Consider the following 25,418-nt stretch of genomic DNA (forward strand, 5'->3'; position numbering starts at 1 on the left):
TCGAACTTAACTAAATGGCCACTCATTGCTAGACAGATAAGGATGCATCAATTTTACAGTTGAGATGCACTAAAATAAGCATTCATACTGTTATCACTGGGTAAAGATGAGAATAAAAAGGAGGTTAGCTACCAAATTTCTTTTGTGCATGAAACTACATAACTTCATCTGAGCCTTGAACCCTTAATTTTAGTATTATTTACCACGTATCCAAATCTTTAAGCTAAGTTCTGGGAATAACGTCCCTTTCAGGAAACAATCAAAAGGGAATCCAATCCCACTTTCTCTCCCCAGTTCCAACATAAATGTGTGCATCTTATCTCAAAGTCACAATCATTTTCAACAAGATCACTACCATGACAGAACTGCAGGGTTAGAAGGGCCCTCATGGGGCTGTCTAGTCTAACCTGCACCTGAACGGTAATCACATCTACATGATTCTTGCCAAGTGGTTGTCCAATCTATGCTAGTTGACCAGAAAACCTACAAAAGATTTTTTAAAATTCTGATTCTCTAGATAATTTGAACAGAATCTATAAGTAGTTTTTAGGCTGATGGTGAGATTTTCCCTTCCCCACCCCTCCCACCCCTGTTGTTTTTTTATATATTACAGTTATTTTGCTCTGGACTTTTAAGTCTGTTATTCTCAGTCAAGCTAAGGTGAAAATCACAGTATCTCAGAAGTATAAAGAACCTCAAAGGTCATCCAGTCCAACCCATACCTAATAAGGAAAAAGCCCCTGCTACATTATCTCCAAAAGATGCTCTGATTCTTCCTGAAGACTTTCAATGAGAGGAAATACACTAACTCCCAAAACAACCTATTCCATTTTTAGACATTTAATTGTTAGAAAGTCTTACTTTACATTCAGCCTACTGCCTCTTTGTTACTCCCACTGATTGCCCCTAGTACAGTCAACAGTACAAGGCTAATCCCTATTCACATGGCAGTCTTTCAAAACTATAATATATTATATGATATTACATGACAATGCAATGTAAAAAAGTTATTTATGGCTTTATTTAAATCAATCAATTTTTTGATGACCCCAAATGCCAGCAAACTTGAGTAACAAAAGTTTAAAAGAAAAGAAAGTAGAGCAAGAAATATATTAGGAAAATAAAAGTAAAGGAAGAAATATATAGCAAGTGGCTACAAGTATATGAAAGCTGTGACTCAACAGCTCAACGATGGTAATTATTTGGCAAGTGCTGTATAAAAGTTGTATTGGGAGTGACTTCCTAGGCTGTTAAATATATAACCTTAGGATATGTCAGTTTCTATTTTCTTTAGGTAGTAACTGTTTAGTTCCCTGGATCATGTATTAATAGTCATCATTAATTAATGTGTGGTTTTTTTGGAAATAAAATAAGAATGCACTGTCATTTTCCAACTGAGATTAATAAAGAAATACAAACTTTAAGTACGATACTTTTCCATTTCTTGCTGCTATTTAGAAGTAAGAACTCCAAAAACCCTAGTCCATAATCAGCCAGCCAGTAAACATTTATTGAGTACCTACTATGTGCCAGGCACTGTAGTAAGCAGTGTAGATACAAATATGAAAAAGAAAGATAGTCCCTGCCCTCAAGGAATTTATAATCTAAAGGAGGAAGACAACACACCAAAAGAAGCCAAAAATTGGGTGAGGGGGAGGCTACCCAGGAAGAGGGCATGATGGAGAACTCCAAAGGAGTACAACTGGGTGGAAAAGGAAAGAGATGGCTTGCCTGGACACCCTCCCTAAGTGGAGCCCTCCATTCAGAGGGCTACCAGGACAAAGGTATGAGTACCAAAGCTGAAGTCAACTTTCAGGACAGTAAGATTCCTAAAGCCATTATGGAGAAGTCCAAACAGAAATTCTGAGAGGACTTCTCCACCCTCCTTTCAGATATCCATAGACACATGATCACAGCTGTGTATATTTAAAATGTACACAAGCCAAGGAAGTGGATGTCTTTTCTCTTGTTGTATCATTGTTATTTTTCACTCTAATTCATTTATTATGAAAGACTGTGTATTATGATTTTCCATGTATACTCCATAGGCTCCAAAAGACTGTGAGATCCAGGAGGGCAGGAACTATTCCTTATTAACATTTCATCTCTCATGTCTAGCATAACGCTCTAAAAACAGCAGGTTATTTTTAAAAATGTATGTTGAACCAAATTTGTTGAACAGTTCAGAAGGAAACTTTTGGAACAGGGTGATCTGCTGAAACTAATTGGTGGGCTGGACTATTCATCTGTACAGCTAGCCTAAAGCAACACTTGTCTCAACAATCCCTAGATTTAATAGGATGTATTCTCTGACAAGGTTTTTCCCCACTAAGGTTACACTAAAAGAATTTTCTCTGCCCCAAGTGAGCACAGCAACATTTAATAGAGAGATTGGTTCAAGAAATAATGTTACAAATAGGATGCTACATCAAAATAATAGTAATTATAGCAACTCAACCTATTTCCAACATGAGACAGTGCACAAAGCAGTAACAAGTCTTTCATACTTACAAAGCTCTTTAAGATTTGCAAATCTCTAAGCAATATAGTTCTTGACAGGACCAGCCTTATGGGTGATTGGTCCCCTAAAGATTATAATTGGAAGGTTGCAGCCAAGTTCCTTTGCCCAAAATAACACCCTTACTTAGATATCTCAAATTTCACTTGAATAATATTAGCATTGAATATTTGTTTGCAGTCATTGAGGTTTTAAAAGTACTTTACGTCCATTATCTCATTTGAGTCTTACAACTCTGTATGGTAGGTATGATTAGCATCCTCATTTTGCTGTTCAGACATTTTTCAGTTGTGTCTGACCCTTCACGACCCCTAAAACGGAGGGAATGGTTTGCCATTCCCTTCTCCAGTTCATTTCACAGATGAGGAAACTGAGGTGAATAGGGTTAAGTGATTTGCCCAAGGTTCCATAGCTAGTAAGTGTCTGAGGCCAGATTTGAACTCAGGAAGTCAAGTCTTTCTGACCAGCACCCTATCCACTGTGCCACAGAGAGACTGATTTGCCCAGAGTCACAAACCTAGTAGATGGATGTCAAGCTGGATTCAAACCTAGATCCTCCTTACTACAAGTCCAGAGCTCTTTCCAAAATATCAAACTGATGTGTTCCTCTCTATACCATCCTTTTTCAAATGAAAATACTTAAAAGGGAACCATTAAATCATTAATTAATAAGAACAGTTTTCATTTCACTAGAAGGAACCAGGATAGTAGGACTTCTTTCCTAAAGGTAGGGAGCAATGAACTCTTGGAAATAAGCTTTTTCAAATGCTCAATTTTGCCTGAGACTGATTTGGGTCCTTGTCACTATTTCTGTGAGCTTGAGGGAGGGAAGAAAAAAAAAGAAATTCACATGATAATTTTGTCATATATTTGAAAGAAATAGCAAGTTATGCATAGCAGATTTGCAGTTTCATCAGATAAAGCCCTCAGCTGATTTTCATTTCCCTTCATTGGCCAAAATATGGAAATGAAATATGGTTTTTATTTGTCATAAGAAGTGAATGTTGTTGGATGGGATTCTTTTGCTCTATTGAATAAAATGTTTTTTTTAATAATCAACTTAAAGTTTTTGATAATCAATTTTAATAATCAACTAATAAAAATGATTAAACTCTCATAGTCTCTGCACTGAACATATGGTCTGCTGTAGAAAATCAATTGCAAAAGTCTGCCTGTTCCCTTCTTGCATTTTGATCAAGTTGACACTTGATGTGTGCACCTATGTATAGATCATTATCAAAGATTTTGTAGATGATAAAGTAGATCAGTAGTTACTGTTGTCCTCTAAATTATCTTTTTTTTAAGATAATATGGTTTGTGACTTCTGCAGACTGTATTGCTATAATATACCTATACAGTACATATATAAATAGAGTATACATATAGTACAATATAGTACAATGTACATATACAATATATTGGCAAAATAGGCATTCCAGATGGAATGTTGTTGCCAACAATTCTAAGCCATGTTCTGACTGAAAAATGGCTGTCTTTTAACAACAATACCCTCCTTCAATACTACAGTATAGCTTCAAACCATAATGCCTTTGCATTTTTCCTATGGCTAGAATGCAGGTCTTCCTTACTTTTATCTCACAAAATCCTTCTCTTCCATCTCAAGCACAGCTCAGGGACCATTGTTTTGCAAGAAGCATTCCCTAAGGGCAGTTAGGTGGAGCAATGGATAGAGCACCAGCCCTGAAGTCAGGAGGACCTGAGTTCAAATCCAGCCTCAGACCAACCACTTGACACTTAATAGATGTGTGACCCTGGGCCAGTCATTTAACCCCAATTGCCTAAAAAAAAAAATTTTTTTTTAAAAAGCATTTCCTGATTCCCCTAACTGCTAGTGCCCTCCCTTTCAAACTACCTTGTGTTTACTTTACGCACATTTGTATTTATTCACTTTATACTTACACTGTAGATGTTTATATATGTACTTGTTGTCTGTCCCATTCAAATGTAAGCTCCTTCAAAGTACGGATAATTCTTTGTACTTGTATCACTAAGGCTTAGCCCAGGCCTGGTATGTATTAGATACTTAATAAATATTTATTGATTGAGTAGTATGCCATAATATACTTGGGTCTACACAGACTCCATTATACTATAATATCATACCATACCATACCATACCATATCATGCCATACCATAACTATAATACTATACTTAGATCTTACCAAGGAAATGTATGGTCAGAAGAGGTAATGAGTAGGCTGATCATACAGTTATATATATAGTTAAAGTTAAGGCAATGGGACAGCCTTGGTACATAGTATGATGACATCTCTGCAGTACCAGAAAGTCTAAGGGTAGGCCTCCAGCACATTGTACAGATCCTCTATGGAGAATTTTTGGAAGACCAGAAACAAGAATCAGATTGGATCAAAGGGCTTACAGATCACAACTAAACCACCATTGGTGGGAGCATTTACATTGGTGAGATTATGTATCTGTTAAAATAGATTCATTAGATCAAGTTGTGGATTCACTTTTAATTTTAAAGGTAAGCCTAAAACAGTGATTTACATGCAATAGGAATGTAATAATTTCTTGTTAAGTGAATGAACAATTTATATGTCTTACTTTAAGAATTTACTTACTTATAGGTCACTTTTTACCTGAGTATGAACCTTAAATTTATTTATTCTGAGTATCACAGGATCTCAGAATTTAGAGTTAGAAAAGGTCTTAGGGTCCAACTTCCCTATTTCACAGATAATGAAAATGAGGCTCCAAGAGATGAAAATGATTTGCCCATCATCATACAGTAGTAAGCAGCACAGCCCAGATCTGAATTCAAGTCTATTGATTCTAAATCCAGTGCTCTGTTCATTGTTCCTGTTTCTTAGGGTCATTAAAAGAGGAAAAAAATAGTTTCTTATCCTGGTACAAATATTATTCCCTAAGAATAATTTAGGGGTGCATTTTCATTCTTTCAAACCAATAAATTATATTCTCTGTACATTAAATAGTTTTCTAGAAATCAAAAAGGAATCAATGTAGTATTACAAGTGTCAAATTTATCCCCCTACCCCACCCGAGGATACCCATACTCAGGGAATGCAGCTAGCGACTGTTCAACACTCAAATTTCATTAAAACAAATGCTCTCATGACATTTTTTAAGATCAACTTACTAAGATAACAACCAACAGAAACACAAGGCAGGCTTTCTTAACCAAAGCTTCAAAACAGAATAAAACATTTCCTAGAGACCTAATTTGGTGCCAGGTTTCATCCAAGTCTATAAATGAACCCAACTCTTCACCATGGGCTCTTATCTCTGATATTATAACTTGAGTCAGCATTCCAAAGCTATAAAGCCAATTTGCAATTTTTCATTTTTACTAAAATTTTTTTACTGTTTATATTTTTATTATTAGAAAGGACCCTAGTTGCCATTAAGTATGACACATATCTGAAAAAGAGTCCTCACTACAATATAACCAACTGGTGGCTATCCAGCCTTTGAAAACCTGCAATAAGAGGGAAGCCACTGTCTCCTAAGGCAGCATACTTCCCAAGCAGCCTATTCCATTTTTGCACAGTTCTAATTATCATTATTTTTTTTATCATATCAAATCTAAATTTGTTTCTCTGCAATGTGTACCCTACTACAATCTTTAAATGTGAACATCTCTGGGACTTTTTTCATGAAAAGTATATATTCATCTTTCATAAGAATGTAATTAAAAAAACCTAATATTCAATTATTCAACTTTCTTCACTTAGTTTTTCAAAAATAATGCTTTTTATATTTGAATTTCACACACTCAGTGCTCTCAGTATTTGGAAGTATCCTGTTCATCTATCAGGAGAGCCACTATTTTAGGTAACTTTTCCAGATGTGTTTGTGGATTTCCATCAGTTTTTTCTCACTTGAATATCCACTGAGCATTTATGAAATGATAAGTGGGAGTCAGGGGTGAAGATTACTGCTAGAACAGAGTTTTTTGGTTACACAAAGGTACACAGCCTACTGAAGAAAAAATATTGATAGTTCAGTTCTTAAAACACTTCTATGAAATGAGTAACCATTTTCAGTATTCAATCTTCAATTTACCTATCATTTTTAAATGGAATACCAAACTACCTCCACAGAGGTTTGGAGAGGAGAACAATCAGAGATAAAAAAGTAAGATTTGACATAGCAAATCAAATATGGAGTTGACAATAATACCAAAATGTCCAGTCGTAATGATGATGATGATAAGTACCTTTATAGTGCTTCAAAGTTTGCAAAAAACTACTTATATGTTATGTCATTTGGTAACCCAGCTTCTTAGAAACACTGCAGATACTTTTAACAGATTTGTTGCCAGGCAACAAATAATTGTGCAAAGTGCTGGGCCTAAGTAATATGGTAATACAAAATATCAGGCATAGTCTCTGCCATCTTGAAGGTTACAGTCCAGAAGGAGGATATGACATCCAGACAGACAGCAATATCACACAATCTTGTATATCGTATCATTTGTTGTTATTGTTGTTCTGTCATCTCAGCTGTGCCTAACCCTTTATGACCCTATTTGGAGTTTTCTTGACAAAGACATTCCAGCATTTTACCATTTCCTTCTTCAGCTCATTTTACAGATGGGAAAACTGAGACAAACAGGGTTAAGTGACTTGCCCAGGATCACACAGCTAGTAGGGTCTGAGGCCAGATTTGAACTCAGGAAGATGAGTCTTCCTGACTACAGGCCCAGCACTCTATCCACTGCACCACCTAGCTGCCCATATCATAGCATTAGATAAATACAAAATAAAGTGCTACATGAGGTCTGAGGTAAATGGTAAATATAAACTAGGGAAAATAGGAAAAGTTTCATGGAGAAGTAGCGCCAGAGTTGGGTTTTAAAGGATTGGTAGGAATTGAATAGCACTGACAAAGGGAAGAGTCTAAGGAAGTTATAATAGAACATATTTGTGAGGCACAGCATTTGTGCACAGAAGGAGACTATAGGAGATGTTGTCAAGAACTGACATGTAGAAGACAAGGAAGAGGTCCTCTGTTTTCTTTGGAAAGTTTGTAGCAGAGTCTTCTGCTAAAATGCAGCAGCAGAAGGGGAGGTGGTCCCTTCTTAGGCCTGAGGCCTAACGGGAGAAGAGAAAGTTAAGAATAGATACAATGGGGACTATCCATTAAGCAAGAGTGAAAGGATTGCTTTGCTGCAGTGAGGGCTGAGATGAGATTAGATTTCACAAATTTGTAGTAGATCCATTTTGCAAGGTTGGCAATGTTCTTCCATCTCATCACTCATTATCTCTCTCAGGTGCTGAGATGGAGGATGGTCAGGGTCACTCAGGGCTGAGGTTTGGCAGGGCAAGAGTATTAATAGCGGGTTATAAAGTGGCAAGGGATTCAAGAGATCTTTACCCTTGCTCACATCACTGGCTCCTCCCCATTCACATTTTAAAAATGCTCATTTGTCCCCTAAAAACACTCTGTCCTTCATTATTCACCATACATTTACCATCCTTTTTCCTACCTTTTACTATGAAACCCATTGGAAAAAAGTTGCCTTTATCTATTGCTTCTAATTTCTCACCAACCATCCTCTCCTGAACCCAAGGATTTTGACTTCCACCCTTTACTCTACTAAAACTGTACTTTCTGATATCACGAATGGCCTAATTGCCAAATCCAGTGGTGTTTTTTGAGTTTTCATTGACCTCTTTTTGTATTTTTATACTGTTGATCATGTCCTCTTAGATACTTTCTCCTTTTGTTTCATACTTGCCATGTTATACTCTGACTCTAATTTCTTTTCTGTTTTGTACATTTAAGCTAAGCAGGAATGGGGAACCTGCAGCCTCAAGGCCACACATGTGGCCCTCTAGGTCCTCAAGTGCAGCCCTTTGACTGAATCCAAACTTCACAGAACAAATCTCCTTAATAAAAGGATTTGTTCTGTAAAACTTGGACTCAGTCAAAAGGCCCTACCCAGGGACCTCACATGCCACATGTAGCCTCAAGGCTGCAGGTTCACCACCCCTGGGCTAAAGTGTTGAACACATGGAAAGAAGAAATATGAGATGAAGCTGGAAAGTTAAAGTGGTACTGATGGGGGATCTGGACCCTTGAATTTTCCCACACATTTCAGGAACCCAGTCCTGGCATTTTTTGGAGGCATCTGGCCTGCCCCAGTATAATCCTTTCAACTATCCTTTCATTGTGGCCCCCTGACTCAGCCCAGTGCTTCATTCTGTTACCTCGGGACCACCCCAGGCTACTTGCCAATCCTAATACCATGAAGATCTTTTCTCTGACTCTTTTTTCCTTTTTCTCTATAAAAGTATCATTCTCACCCCCATTAAGCACAGACTCACTAGGAATCTTCTCTACTTAATCAATGTCATTGGACTGAAAAAAGGCTTGAGTGTTCCAATTCTTTCAAGGCAGACCCGCTCTGTACCCTTGCATTTTGGGGTTTCTATCACCCCTTGACCACATCAGTACCAATTGGTGGAGCCCTCCAAATGTGGCACTTCTCACTAATGGCAATCCTGAATTGATCCTGATCCTTCCTTTCTCCTTTAGTAACTTTCCACCTTCCCCCACTTCTCCCTAATCTTTATTCTTACCCTTTTCTATTGGTTCCTTCTCTGCTTCCAACAAACAAGCCCAGGTTTCCCCAATCCTTAAAAAAAAAAAAGTTTACTTGACCCTACTATCATACCCATAAACTCAAGGCACTCCTTTTTATAGCCAAATTCCTTTACAAAAAAAATCTGGTTACACCCATTTATCTCTACTTTCTCTCACCTCATTGACTTAAGTCTGAGTTCTGACTTCATCACTCAAAAGAAACTGCTCTCCAAGGTAACCAATGATCTCTTACTTTGTAAACCCCATGGCCTTTCCTCAATGTCCATCCTTCTTGACATCTCTGAAGCATCTGACACTGCTAACCACCACTTCTGGACACTCTTTCCTCCCTGGGTTTTCTGACATTATGCCCTCCTCCTTCTCTCCACATTCATTCTCAATCTTCTCCTAAGAACCTGGTTCACTCCTTCCCACAAATACACACAGAATCCATGGGAAGAGTAGGCTTAAACTTAGGCCATAATAGTAGTGAGGTATACGTGTAAGACAGAGGTATGACAAGGATTAACTCACATCACCTGCTGGGACAATTGACTTTTTGTCCTGCTCAGTTTTCATTTTTGATTTCTTGAAATGTTACTTGGAAAAATATGTTTTTAAAAAGCCTGGTATTTTAAATGGAGCTACTTGACTACCCTTTAAACCCAAATTATTCTGGCTTTCATTGAATGGCCAATAATAGGCCCAGCCCAAGCCTCTGGGGCTAACTGTAGAGGTTCTGATAACTTAGAATGAGTATAAATAGCAATTGTTTTTCAGTTCTGGTCAGAAACTCTGAGGGTCTGCCCTTCCCAGATTGATATCTTTGGGATGGTAAATTAGGCCATCTTTTGTCTCAAATCTTATCTATCCCTTTGTCACTAAAAGGGCATGGCCTCAGACAAACTGAGACCTAGGAAGTACCTTAATTTAGAAAAGCCAGCTTCACCCAGGCCACCACCAGTTGTCTTGACTTCTGTCTTTCTACTGGACTCCAGGAGACAAGCAGATAACTTTGTGCAGCTTTGCCTCACTCAAATGCAATTCACATACAAATCAAGACGTGATGTCATTGGTCCTCTTGGAGAACAAAAGATGAATGTTACTCAGTCTCCTTTGACAAATCATTATTCCCCAACTGAGTATCTACAAGGCTCAGTCCTGGGTTCTGTATTTATGCTCACTTCTCAGTGATCTATCACTTTCTACAGGTTCAATCTTCATTGCTATATAAATTATTTCCAGATCTAGGTCAAACTTTGGTCTCTCTCCTGAGCTCTAGTCAATTGCCCATTTTACTTTTCTAGACTGATGTCCTACAGTCATTTCAAAGTAAACTTGTCCAAAAGGGAACTCATACCTCCCACCCCCTTTCTAAACACACCCATTCTCTAAACTGTCTACTTCTGTTAAGGATACTATCATCCTTCCAATCACAAAGTTTAACAACTTTGTCATCATTTTTCATTTCTCTTACCTATGCGTACTGTCAACCATTTACCAAATGTTTGGTCCAAAAAAACAAGCAGCATCAGTTTTCCCCTTAATCAAAGGTTTGTCCTAAGAACAAACAGAATGGGATCCCTTTAACCAAAGGTTTTTCCAAAGAACAAACAGAATGGGGTTCCTCACCAAAGGTTTGTTTAAGAACAAACAGAATAGGTTCACCTCACCAAAGGTTTGAACAAGGAACAAACAGAATCAGGCTGTGCATGTGCTGTAACATGCTTATTTACTCTCATTAAGTCAGAGAATCCTGCATTGCATGGGAATCAGAAAATAATTCTGGACTCAGAGGTAAACAAGCTGAAGGAGAGCATTTATACACTTAGAGCAATACCAACTCAGGATGCCTGTGTCAACCAAAATCATAGTCTCCGTATATGTTAAACATAACATGAGAAAGGAATTTCTTAATAGGATAGATTGTAAATACAATAAGTATCAATGTGTCATTTGATAGATTGATCAATTAATAATATACATACATATATATTTTATATATATATACACATATATCATAACATAGCATAACATGTGTCCATAAAACACCAAGATAGAAAAAGTCTCATTATTCAAGATTGTCCAATTCAAAGTGTCTTGCCCTTGGTAGTCCTAAACGAAAGAATGTTCCTGGTCAGCTTCATCTGGCCTTGTAGTTGCTGACATAGGAAGGGGCATTTTTGGGTTCAGTCAGAGAGCAAAGCAAAGCATGTCTGTTATGCCAGAGCACACAAAGCATCATGGTAAGTTAAGCTCAGAGTGGGCAAAAAATGTCTTTCTCCTGATTGGTCAATATAGGTTTTAAGACTTTCTCGGGTGATGGGGGGCTCAGAATGGTGTGCTTAATAAATGCTTATCGTATCAATAGATGAGGATGCATGAGAAAGGAGATAAATGATGGAGTAAGGTTCAAGAAAAGGCAGGAAGGAATAGACGAAGGGCACAAGTAGAGGGGTTAGCAGTAGTAACAGTGGAGAAATTTTTCCCTAGGTGACCAGGGGGGAATAGAAAAGAAGGGTAATGTTACCGAGACTCTTTAAAGAAGAGATGAGGCATTAAGTTAATTCTCATTAGATGATCTTAACCTTTTTAGTAAAAGAGTAGGAATCAAGAATATCTGTTCTAAAAAATGCTATCCATCTTCACAGAGAGGACTGATGAACTCTAAGTAAAGCACACCTTTTTTACTTCCTTTTGTTTTTCTTGTTTGTATAGGTGTTTTGCAACATGGTCAATTTGGAAATACATTTTGCGTCACTTCACATGTATAATCAATATCATTTTGTGTGCCTTCTCAAAGGGCGGGTGGGGAGGGAGAAAACTTGGAACTCAAAAATTTCCAAAATAAATGTTTAAAAAAATTATAAATGTAATCTGGTAAAGTAATAGAATTCTGAAGCAGTTGTGAGCACCTGGATTTGGTAACGTATCATGAATTTTTAGTGAGTGAATTGGTTTTTTTTGCAATTGTTCTCCAATGATGTTCAACAACTCTGCAGAGGTAGAGAAACCAGATTATGGCAGTTACCCAAGGGCTGTGATTCATTTAAACCCTTATATTAGGCCAAAATATTTGTAATAAGCAGTATTATTCTTAATTCTTTTGCCCTATTTAACTTATTTTCTTATCACTGCATGTTTCCAATTTTAATTTTTTAAAATTAATCATTCTTTAATTCTTATTTTTAAAATGTTCTGAGGCCAAAAAATATATTAAGACCATTTTCCCAATGAAAATAATTTTTTTTGGTTGTTTTTGCTTTTTGATGAGGGAATCAGGGTTAGGTGACTTGCCCAGGGTCATTCAACTAGTAAGTGTAAAGTATCTGAGGTCAGATTTGAACTCAGGTCTTCCTGACTCCAAGGCCAGAGCTCTATCCACCATACCACCTAGTTGCCCCGCAAAGTAATTTTTTTACACTAGGATGCAAGACACCTGAAATAGACACCTCCCCCCAAGAGAGAGATACACTTGAGTGATGCCAACCTACTTTCCAAAAGACAAACATGACAAAAATTAATTTGACCTAGAGCTACATTAAGGGTAACATAGCTTTTTGATATAAGGTGATGGTCCCGCTATACTCTGCTCTGGTAAGACCACATCAAGAGAAAGGTGTGGGCATCACTGTTTAGAAAGGCCTCTTAGAAACTGGGGAGCATCCAAAGCATGACCACCAGGGTGGTGAAGGGCTTCAGATCCATGCCACATATGGATACCAGTTGAAGGAACAGGGAATTTTTAGCCTAGGAAAAGAGAAGGCAAAGGGAACATCACATCTATGTTTAAGAATATGAAAGACCAGCATGTGGAAGCATCAGACTTGTTCTGTTTGGCCTCAAGAGAGCGGAATAAAAAGCAATGGGTAGAAGTTGCAAAGAGGCAAATTTAGGCTGATGACAGGAACTTGGCTCCTGTTAAGTGCCAGCTAAGATCTCACCTTCTAAAAGATATCTTTCTTAATCCCTCTTAATGCTAGTGCCTTCCCTCTGTTGATTATGGCCAATGTGTCTTGTATGTAACTTAATTGAAAGCGCAGTAGATAGAGTGTTGGTCTGAGTGTCAGGAAGACTTGAGCTGAAATCCAGCCTTAGATATTTACTAGCTGTGTAACCCTGGACAAGTCACTTAAGCTCTTTGCTTCAGTTTCCTCATCTGTAAAATGGGGATAATAATAGCATCTCTCTCTTTCAGGGTTGTTGTGAGGATAAAATGAGATAATATTTTCAGACTCTTAGCACAGTATCTGGCACATTGTAGGTGCTACGTAAATGTTAGCTATTATTATTATATTGCACACAATTATTCTCATGTTGTCTCCCTTATTACACCATGAGCTCCTTGAGAGCAAGGTCTGTGTTTTCTTTTACTTTCTATCCCCCGTACTTAGCACAGTGCCTGGCACACAATAGACTTTTAATAATTGCTTACTGATTGACTAAAATGACTGAATTAGAACTATAGCAAAGTGAAATGGGATGTCTTAGGAGACAGAAGATTCCCATCACTACCACTACCACCACTGGAAGTCTTCAAGTGGGCATCAAGGGGCTGAAATATGTACCTATTAGGTATGATGTAGAGAGAGGAAATGCTTTCTTACATAGGGATCAACCTACGTGGCTGCTGAAGTCTAAAATTCTGTGACTCTTGTGAAATGCTTCCCTAGTGCCTCCCAAGCAACCTATTAACCATAGCCAGGTGAGCCCTTCAGTCTATAAGAGAAGTTTAGATTAAAGAATCACAGAGTTATAGCTTGAAGGGAACTTCAAGGTCATTGACAATAAAAGTGATTTCACAACTTCATAAAAATGAATAATTTTCAAGATACACATTGTATATGCAGATGCAGTCTTTGATTATTGATAGAAACACCAAATTTTAAGCCATTTACTCCTTCTCTTTTTAACTTTACTGCATTAAATAAACATTGATCAAAATTTCTTCCTATATAATATAGAGAAAAAAATGAAAAAGATTCAATACAGTTTACAATCAATATTTCCTGAATTCCAAACCTCCTGCTGCCCATCAACTGGATAGAATGGCTGAACAAGTTGTGATATATGACTATGATGGAATGCTACTGTGCTATAAGAAATGATGAGTTTGATGATCTTAGAAAAACATGTATAGACTTGCATGAAACAATGAAGAGCAAAACGAGCAGAACCAAGAGAATGCTGTATACAATAACAGTAATACTGTTTTAAGAACAACTTTGAGTGACTAAATCATTTTGACTATTATAAATACCCAAATTAACTACAAAGGACCTATGAAGTTAGCTTTTATCTGCATCCAGAGGAAGAACTGATAAAGGTAAGTATGTATAGAATGATTTTACATACATACATATATATATACACATATTTGTGACTAATGGTAGCCACCTGGAAGGAGAGAAAAAAAGGGAAAAAAAGAAAGTTACATGATAACTTTATTATATATTTAAAAGGAATAGCAAGTTGTACATAAAAGATTTGCAGTTTCAAGTTCAGTCATCTTTTTTTCTATTCTACTGTTATGGAAATGCTTGTTTTAGTTCTTAAATTCAGAATAAATAAATTTTTTAAAAAAGAATAAAATAACTACAGAGATTATCTATATCTAAAGATACTTATATTTATTCTTTTTCCATGGTTCAAGATCTATAGCTATGAGCTCATGAAATCACTGAAATATAATCTTAATCCTTGCCATAACAACCTAGGATTAATCTACCAAAATCATCTGCATTAATTAATTAAAAATACAGCCCCATGTATAACTGTTCATTTAATCATCAAATAAAATCATTGTCAAAACAGCATTCAAGTAGCTGATAAGTGACAGAGAATGGGCTGCCTCAAGAACTAGTGAGGTCCCCCTTTGCTGCAGGTCTACCAGTAATGTCTGGATCATTACTTGTCTAGAACGTTGGAGAATGTAGCAAGGTATGATTTGGACTAAATGGTCTGTGAGGTCTTTTCCAAACCTAACATTCTGTGGTCTCCATCATAACTTATAATAATCCCAGAAAAGTATTAGTCTACCCTTTGTTTCATTTTTTCTGCAAATTCTTTATCTTAACTATATTTTTAATTCATAAAGTAGTATATTTGCTTTTTTGCTCAACCTAAAACCTAACTACATGCTTTCCCAATTTAGAACCAAATGAAAAAAGCATATACCCTGCTACTCAGACTGATATTTTAGAGAAAGGAATCTTTATTTACCCATTCCTTTGTAAGAAGTATTTCTCCTGATCTGATTCACTGATTGCCCATGCAAATGACATTAAACTTTAGCCTTTTTAATAGTTGCAGTCAATATGCTGCCCATGAATCCATGATCTGCAATAATGCATTACTTCCCATATGACTCAAGTATTTGAGAAAATGAAATCAATTTTTATGTAGCATTTACAAGATGGCTGATCAGGGTAAGGCTCTTTCTGTGATCATAGAACAGAAAAAAACTAACTGAACCACACATAGCTACAACTCAGAGTGTTGACATCATTTGCATCAATACAACCAACTTAAACCTAATGGGTGTTTAATAGAAGACCCTGAAATAAATGTTTAGCACAGTACCTGGAGCTTAATAAACACTTATTGATTAATTGATAAAAGACATACAAAACTGGAAAAAATAACAGTCTGTCCTCAGTGAGATTATGATCTGGGAGTGGGTGGGGAGAGGGAGGAAATAAAATGTATACACAAATCAGTATAATACATGGTAAGGAGAGAGGAGAATTACATGCAAAACGCTCTAGGAAAATTTAATGAGAAAGATCACTTCCAGCTCAGAGGAGGGAATAGCACTTGAACTTGGCCTGGAAGAAAGATTTCAAGAAATAAATTTGAGAAGAGAGTATGTTCCTAGTATGAGGGATGACCTTCAAATAGCTAGAGTGACTTCACCTAACAGGATCATTCGAGTATAGAAGCATCATACACACACATACACACAGATACATATACATACATACAGAAACATTTATTATCAAAAAGACATTTAGATTTCAAAGTTCTTTCCATGCTATGCAAATTCTTCTTATATCACAGTATGCTGTAAGATAATGAAATTTAGCATGCCACCTATAGTTGCAATTATTACCAACTATGGAATTTCATATAGGACCAAGTCACTTAAAAACCCTGTTTATCAAAACAGGAAATCACTGAATACATAAATGTTAAATTACTTTTTTGAGTGATTTGAAATTTCCCAACTAAACACTACATTGTGATTTGAGGCCAGTAAATACATTTTTACTTTTGGTTATTCTTGTAGGGATATCTGTCATAGAAGATGATTACTAAGAAAACAAATAAGAATACTTGGACTATCTTTATGTTAACAATTTTCTTTTGATAATTCAAACCAGTGGAGGGGAGCCACAAGATGGTGCTAAGATAATTCATACTGACTTATAATGTGTTGCTGATATTTATATTTTAATGTGGATGTTCACAGGGCTTCATAATATAAGTAATCAAATCATATGAAAAAATCTGACTGAAAAGCAACTAGAAAATAGTCTGGCTGCCCCTATACTGTCTGTTTGCAACCTGCTCACTACTCAGAATAAACAGCATTATCTTCCAGACAAACACAAAACACTTGTATGAAGTGTTTCCCTTTTCAGGCAAAGTCCTTCCTTAGAACTGAGTAATTATACATTTGGATTTGAAAGGACTACCCTGCAGGACTGAAGGGTAACTACTGAGAATATGGTCCCAGAAGGAAGGCAATTAAGCAAAACAGGTGCTAACTCTCGGGGCACTAGTTCTGGAGTAGAAGGACCTTGGGTCAAATCTCTCCTCCTCTACTAGCTGTGTCACTTTGGACAAGACATTTAACCTTCCTGAGCCTCAGTGTCTTAATCGATAAGATGAGGAAATAGACTAGTTGGCCTTTGTGGACCTTTCCACTCTAGATCTCTGATTCTATATTTCTCATATGCACTTTGATGCAAAAAACACAGCTGACTGTACATTTTGCTTCCAAAATGTTAAATACACTATTAAAGAACTAACATTTTCCATATGAATTTGCTCAGAACTTGGTGATTTTTCTACTCTATCCCCCCACCATCACCAAAAGAGAGCAAACAGAACTTTTAAAAAGTTATATCAGTATAGCAATGTAGAATTAAAATAAAAAGACAGGAAGTCCATCTTTTTTCTCAAGGATGAATATTAAAAGATTGCAAACATTTTTTGCTTACAAAATTAGGGTTTTTAGGAGCTTCCAAGTTAAAACTTCACAGCACTGTTCCCACCCATAGGAATGAGCAATAAAAAGCAACACCCAGTCAAATCAATCCAACATAACTTTAAGTCAAAGTGCTTTTTCACTCAGATCTGATTTGGGGCCGCCAATCCACATCTCAAATAGTATTTCCTGAAGATTGGGAAATAACAAGGTTACCCTCAAAGGCCATATCAAAAACATGTCATTTTTTAGTTCACAACATACAAGAGCATGAGATTTTGAGCTGGAAGAGAGAGTAAACTTCATGTTGTTCAATGTCCTTATTTTACAGAGAAGAAAATGACATCCGAGAGGTTAAATGATTTTCCCTAAGTCGCAGATAGCAAATAACAAGAGTTGTTATTTGAACACAGGTCCAGTTTGTACTACATAATGCTCTCAGAAAACAAGTTGGTTGCACATGAAATGAACAAACCTTTTTTTTTTTTTAAGTGCCTGCTATGAAGAAAGAGTAAATAAGTGCACATCAATAACTTTTAATTTTTTTTGGATTGGGATTATGATTTCATTAGGATAATAATTGACATTTATATAATGCCTTAAGGTTTGTCAAACACTTTACATATTATCTCATTTTACCATCACAACAACTCTGTGAGGTAATTGCTATTATTATCCCCATTTTATGGATGAGGAAACTGATAAAGGTAAAGTGATTTGCCTAAGAGGTAAACTGATTTTCCCATGCAACTAGTAGTATCTGAGGCAGGAATAGACCTCAGGTCTTAAGTTCAGACTTCCAGTCTAATACTCAGTACACTATATCTATTCTCTAGAAACAAACTCCTTCTACCAATATAGATCAGCATCTCTTTCCATAATATAGATTCTAATCTATGTTATAATTATTAAACCACTGTAATTAATAAGTCAGACTAAGACTATGTGAATGAGAGGTCAAAACTTAACAGCATGACAGTTTCAAGAAGGAAGGAATTCAGCAATTCAAATCTATTCAACAAATATTTCCTGAAGAGCTACTATACACAAAACACTTGTACAAGGATCTGAAGATACAAAAATAAAAATAAAAAATCCTCTTCCTCCAGGAACTTTGAGGAACCAACATGTACACAGATAAGTAAATATAAAGTTCACAGAAAAGAAATACAAAGTAATTTCAGGAAGGAGAAGGCACTAACAACTTGGGATAAAAGGAAAGGCCTATGGTAGCACCTAAGATGATTTCAAGGATTCTAGGGAATCTAAGCATGGGGTGAGAGAGAGCATTCCAAGGATGGAGGACCACCTGTGCAAAGACATGAAGGAGGGAGTGGAATGTAATGAATGGGGATCAGCTAATGGGCCAGTTTGATTGAAATGGAGGGTATATAAAGGGGAGTAATATGAGCAAAGACTCTGAAGACAGAAGAACATCAGATTGTGGGTTTGTTTAGATGTCAGGCTGAAAAGTCTCTATTTTGCACAGAAACATTAGAGAGCCCTGAAGGGTTTGGATTAGGAGATTGACAAAGTCAGATCTGTGTTTTAGGAATATAGATTAGGCAGTTGTGTGGAATAGAGACAGAAAGAGGATAGACTAAGATAATAAGTTACAGCCTTGGCAACAAGAAGAGGGAAGATCAGAAAACGATTCATGAATCATTTTTAGTCATGTATTCTCTATTCTTACTACACAATTATAGTTTCCTATCAATCAATAGATAAACAGTTAATAAGTATCTATTGTGTATCAGGCCCTGTACTAAGTGATGAGAATGAAAGATAAAAAGGAAACAGTCCATGACCTCAAAGAGTTTACCTTTTATTGGGAGAAGCAATATGCACAGATATGAGTAGATATAGAAGCTGTCCCAAAAGTCCTAGTACAGCTTTAATTATTAAAGCTATAATTGATTTAAAACTAAGTTTTCGTAGCTTAAAACTGAACTAGGACTTTTAGAATATCATGTATAATACAGTAAATAAGAGTAATTTTAAAATCAGTGTTCAATCAAAATCAATATAAAATCAAAAAGAACTGATTAAATAAATTGTCTACTCCAAAGATGTCAGAAATGAACAAAAATAAAGACACTGATTCTAACAATCACCATTTCTGTCTAGTTGTTTATTTCCTAGGTGCCTCTTCTCGTCCTAAACCCCAGGAACTTCTTCCCTACCCCCAAAATGCCCTTTGTGTTCCTTGCCTACATAATGGGTATAACATTGGGACTAGCCAATGAGAGTCTGGGTCTCAGAGCATTGTTGGGTTGGAGGTAATTTCCTTATGAGCTCCATGTAGCTTTTGTACCTACTATATGTTTTTTTTTTTCCTGATCTGTGATAAAGGAGTATTGGAGGTAAAATGACCAAGCTTTGACCTTTCAAGTTTGGAAAGATTAGAAGCCTAATGCATAAGAAGGATTCAACCCTGAGGAGCAAACTGCTTGACCCAGCCAGCACTGACCTAGCAGCTAAGACACTATGTCCTGCAAGCAACAGAGATTCATCAATCAGCTATGACTCACCCCAAAGTGAACAGAGGGATACATTGTATGTTTGTGGCAGCCACTCTCTCCAGGAACACCAAAGGAGTGAAGAGAGACTGTTCCTCTGGAGGGTGGAAGGAGGGATATATTGTACTTCTGTTTTTGCTCTATCTTCTCAGTAAATATCTCTTTATAAAAGCTACTTGATATTGATTGGTTATCAATTTTATTAAGGAATTACCAGTGATGCACTAATCACTGGTGATAGATAATATTGAAGGATACACACCAGGTGGAGGCATTGACTGGTATCAGAAGAAGAACTCAGCGGTCCTTTAAGGGTAACCTTAGAATCCTAAAGAAGAAATGTAACCAGTTGAGCTCTGTAGCTCCAATCTGGTAGGCTAGGAGAATAAGTCTAGAATTCCACTACATGGCAGCTTTTTCATGAGAACTTTACCAATGTAAAACAGCTGACAAAATGAAGAGACCAAAAAGCCCAGAAACTGCCTCTGTCAACAAATGCTTGATCCTCTTGCCAACCAATATCTCTCCTAGAGATGGTTGCCAAAGACAGCAACAGTATGGAGTACAAACTCATTTGCCAAATATAGAGGAGGATGACAGAAGATTAGGAGAAATACAGCCTTACAAAACAGTGAAAAACAGTTTAAGGAAAAAACTTAATGTGAGACTCCTCCATGGCAAATCACCCTGACGACATCTGTGGATGAAGTCTAAAAAACTTGACTAAATACACAGCGAAGAAATCCATGCAGAAGAAAGTACAATTTTAAAGGCACCAAATGTCAATTTTTAGGATAACAAAATAGAATTTTGCAAAAGAAGAGATGGTACAATGATTAATGTAAAATGGCTAATAAGACATCAGCAAATATCAAATAATATATCTACTTTTTCATCTCCATAAAAGCTTCATGAGAATGACCTAGGCATGAATTAAGATTGTCCTTGGTGAAAAGATGGAGTTGAATGGGCAAGCTTTCACAGATGCTTTTCTAAAACAAGCCACATCTCACAGTTACAAAACTGAGACATATAAAAAACATATCTCACTCTATCATTTGTTGATTAGAATGAAAAAAATTGATTCAATGGAACAAACTTCAGCCTTGAAATCTTTTCTCAAACAAGATGTCTCCCAAGCATATGTTACATTCATGCAAGAGTCCATTGACATAATTTCTTCTCCTCTTACTTAAGTTTCAAAACCTTGCAATGTAGCTTCCAACATCACCACTCAATTGAAACAAAATTATCTCTCCAAGGTTACCAGCAATCTCTTCATTCCTAAATCTGATAGTCTTTTCTAAATTCTCATCCTTCTTGCCCTATCTGTAGCATTTTAACAATGTTACCTCACCTTTTTACTCTTCTATCCACCTTCCTAACCACCCCTCAGACACCTTTACTAGATCATCATTCATGTACTGCATCCTAACTATGGTTGTCCCCCAGGACTCTGTTCATCAGCTCCCTTCAGTTTTAAACAGGTAACTCCCCTATTTTTTACACAGCTCAGTCAAGAGAGCTCCAGGGCTGGAGTAAATCAATCAATAAATATCTATTAAGCACCTACTATGTACTATGCTAACTGCTGGAGATATAAAAAGAGGCAAAAGACAGTTTCTGCCCTCAAGGAGCTTACAGTCTAATGGCAAGAAGACCTGAATTCAAATTCAATCTCAGATACTCACTAGCTGTGTAAACCCTGGGCAAGTCACTTAGGTTCTGCTGCACTTTCTTCATCTACACAATGGGAATGATAATGACACCTACCTCCCAGGGTTGTTGTGAGGACCAAAAGAGATAAAAAAATGCAAAGCACTTAGCACAGCCTGGCATGTAGTAGGTACCATCTAAATGTTAGCTATTATTAACACTATCATTACCTTTATTATTATCCATCCATACCCTCTCCTGAATTCCAGTCTCACATCAGAAACTTCTGGGCTTCTCCAAATAGATGTCCTGTTACTGAATTCAATGTGTCCGAACTGAAATTCATTATCTTCTTACCTAAATTTACTCTTTCTCCAAACTCCTTTGTTTCTGCTGAGGATACCTCCATTCTTCTAGTCAATCAGATTCATAACCTCCAAGTTAACCATATCAAATCATACCAAGTCTTGTTGATTCTCCCTTCCCAATGTCTCTGTATAATCCATCTTGTTCTTTCAACTCATAGAGCAACTACCCTAAATAAAGTCTTCATCATCTGTCCTGAACTTTTGCAATAGGCTCCAAATAGAATTCTTGGTTTCCAGTCTCTCCCTTCTTCAATTCATCTTCCACAGAACTACCAAAATTATCTTCCAAAGGAACAAATATGACCATGTCACTATCCTAACCAAATCATTCAGAGGCTTCTCATCAACCCTGGGAGAAAATATAACTCCCTCAGATTTTCATATAAAGCCCTTCATAATGTTGGCCCAACCTTCTTTTCCAGGGTTAGTTCACATTATTCCCTTCCACAGCTAGCTAAATTGACCTTCTTTTCAGGAACTCTGCATTCTCTCCCACCTCAGTGACCTTTCACAGTATCTTTCCAATGCCTAGAATATACTCCTTCCTCACTTCTGTGGACCGTGTGAGTGAAATGATGGAATCAGTGTAGTTCTGATGCATCTTAATGCACGTACAGTATATATTTGTTCATAATATTTTAACTTTGCTTTGTACAATTGAAAAAGTAGTATCATGCAAACAGGCACTTCATGTTTTGGTCATAATGGCGGTGCTTTTCCAGCAGTGAAATCCTATGATTGCTTTACCAATAGTAAATAACAAAATTCATCACTGCATTTTCTTTTTGCTTCAGTTATTAAATCCAATAGAATCAAATAGAGCATTTTTCTCCTGTAAAGCAACTTACATAGTAATATCTAAAATATGAAACATCTGAAAATTTATTTTATTCTGAAATCTGAAAATCATTATGTAGTCTCAAGGAGTTTCTTTTTATTTTAAATACAAAATCTTTGAGGAATTGTTGGATTTCAAGATATGAAGGAGACATACATTATCACTACAGTAAAACTCAAAAGTTAAGTTCTAAAAGTTGACAATAGTTTTCTGTAACTTTTGTAATTTTTGCTTTTCTACTGATTTTCATAAACTTTCATTTTAAAATAACCACTCTAAATTTCTAATAGATAAAAGTGAATTTAAATAAAATACAGTTGGGGTATCTCTGAATAAGCACATAGTTCTTATTAAAAGTAATTACAGCATTCATTTTGTTTTAAAAAAATGCAACTGTATGTCCAACCACAAATATTGGAATATCACTAAATTGTATTGTGAAAGCAATCAAATAGAAGATCCTTATTAAATAAAAATATGCAAACTAATTTCACTGTTCATCCTTTAAAAAACCTATTTAGGGAAAAGATTTTGTTATTTGTTGTTTTTTTTTAATAAAAAATGAACAAGTAGTTTTACATTTTTTTTCTGTTTTTAAATCCATTTCTTCCAAACCCTTTTCTGAGCATCAGAGTGAAAGCTCATGTGAATATTTCTTACATAGAATCTAAAGTCCTCACAATTATTTAACTGTTACTTTATGACAACTGAAGAAAATAATAAAATCAGATTGTATATTACTCTGGTAAATAATATTAAATAGGAAATTTTGCCTCACACTAAAAAATAATCAGTTACTGAAAATGACATTAAATTTTTGGTTATGTTCTGCTTTTTTCCCTCAAAATGTGGAGGGAAAAAATCTGCCAATGACACATTTATTAATTATGACTTTACATTAGCTGGTAAGCACCCTAAAGAGGGGATGATTATGTGTGTCTGGTGAGGGGGGAGGAAAGGAGACACCTGTTAGCCAATCAGATCACAGACAATTAAGTTCCTTAGAATTGTTGGATTCTGAGGTGTGAAGTAAGGGCAAATATACTTTTTTTCTCAATAAAAAAGTAAACAATTATCTTTCCTCGAGAAGTGGAACAAATTGTTTTGTAGGAAAAATATACACCCCTATTGCCAATATAGCCTCACCTTCTCCCTTGCTATGCAACTTAAGAGACACACAACTTTAAATGACATACTAAAAATATCACTTGATAAGCAGTAATACACCCATAAACAGAAGAGATTTGCTAGGACACAATTCCCTGAAGGGAGCTGCGGTTGAGAACAATAGCAGAGGGCTGAGTTCCCAGTCACAGTGTTTTGTAAGGGACTGAAGAACCCATTCCAGAGAAACGCTATTCTGTGATCTAGCAATTTTGCTGATGTTGCCTGGGATGGTCAAACTAAGTTCGATGAATACTGGGAGGGAAGGGAGGATTGCAAAAAGAAAAAAAAAAGGAAAAAAAGGAAAAAAAACTCTCTCTTCCCCACCCCTCCCAGTGAAATCAACATGATGGATACTGAGGTTTTTCCCCCAAAGGAAGGGGAAAAAAAATGCATCTCCTCCCAGTATATGCTGCCCAAAGTAAGTCGGACACGTCACTGAAGCTCTCCCCCAACCCCCACCCCCTATTGCACTTTCAGCTAGGCAAGGAAACTCCAACTGTTAAGATGCCTCAGGGAGGGAGACCCAGCTTGGCAAGAGTGGCAGCACTCACCATCAGCATTCGTATCCCGCTGCACAAATGCCGCCAGTTTCTTAGGAGAACGACTTCTGCCAGACAGGGTTCCCCTCTGGCTTCTTCTGTCCTCCTTCACTCCTGTACCGCTGTGATTGCCTTAGCCTCAGTTATCTGCTGTGCCTGGAGGGTGTGTGTTGAGTGTGTATTCTATGTCTCACTAGCCCAGATCGTATTTCTTACAACAGAGATCAACCGAGCCTACTGAGCAGCATTTTTTTTCTTTTCTTTTCTTTTCTTTTTTTTTTCCTTTTTCTTTCCGCCTTACTTGAGTACTCTGTGATTGGCGGGCTCAGGGAGCCTCGCCGAGAATCTATTGGTCGCTCTTTCTGCCTGTTTCCTTGCAGCTGGCTGGAAAGGGTAGGTCACTGGGCTGGGGAGCCAGTTCTCTCGCCTCCCCCTCCACCCATACACATAGACCACATTCCTGAAGCGCCATGTGATCCACCTCATTGACTCCTTTTTGCACAGCTGTGGGAGGAAGGAACGGGCTTGCTACGGTTCCACCTTCCCCCAGCAGAGCCCCCAGATGTGGCCTGGCTTCCCCACGTTATAAGTTTTAGTCCGGGTGATGGATAACTTAAGGTTGGGAGCCTCTGGCTGTTGTTCTTTCCCGAGGTGGACTGCTGACTGCATCACTGGCTTAATAATGAAGCCTTCCCCACTGGAAACTGCAGTCGTCCACAGAACCTGGCAAGTCCCCAGGCATCTGGAAAGCCGGACAGTGACTTCACACAGATTTTGGAGTTAATTCTAAAACAAACAAAAAAGGATTTAAGTTTGCTGAATCCCTTTCCCTTGTCTCCCAGGCAAACTCATCTAGGGGCCTTATTTGCTACTGTTAATTATCATTATAATTATTATTATTACAGGTAATATAAAATTTTTAAAATCATAGATTCAGAGCTAGAAAGGGTCTTATGGGTCAACTTATCCAACCTCACTTTAAAGGAAACTGAGACTGAGATAGCTT

At 36.9% G+C, this 25,418-nt stretch overlaps 1 protein-coding gene across 4 annotated transcripts in view; it reads right to left on the reverse strand.

The window, feature by feature from the left end:
- The window catches only part of ARHGEF10 (Rho guanine nucleotide exchange factor 10), a 224,582-nt gene extending 199,918 nt beyond the window's left edge, over positions 1 to 24,664 (reverse strand). For all 4 annotated transcript variants that reach the window (XM_027840416.1, XM_027840417.1, XM_027840418.1 and 1 more), the window contains exon 1: positions 24,425 to 24,664. The gene's annotated coding sequence lies outside the window, so the exon portion shown is untranslated. The remainder of the gene's footprint in view (positions 1 to 24,424) is intronic.
- Positions 24,665 to 25,418: the final 754 nt, after the last annotated feature.

Source organism: Vombatus ursinus, unplaced genomic scaffold, assembly GCF_900497805.2.
Source record: "Vombatus ursinus unplaced genomic scaffold, bare-nosed wombat genome assembly UNPS02014841.1, whole genome shotgun sequence".
NCBI classification, from domain to species: domain Eukaryota; kingdom Metazoa; phylum Chordata; class Mammalia; order Diprotodontia; family Vombatidae; genus Vombatus; species Vombatus ursinus.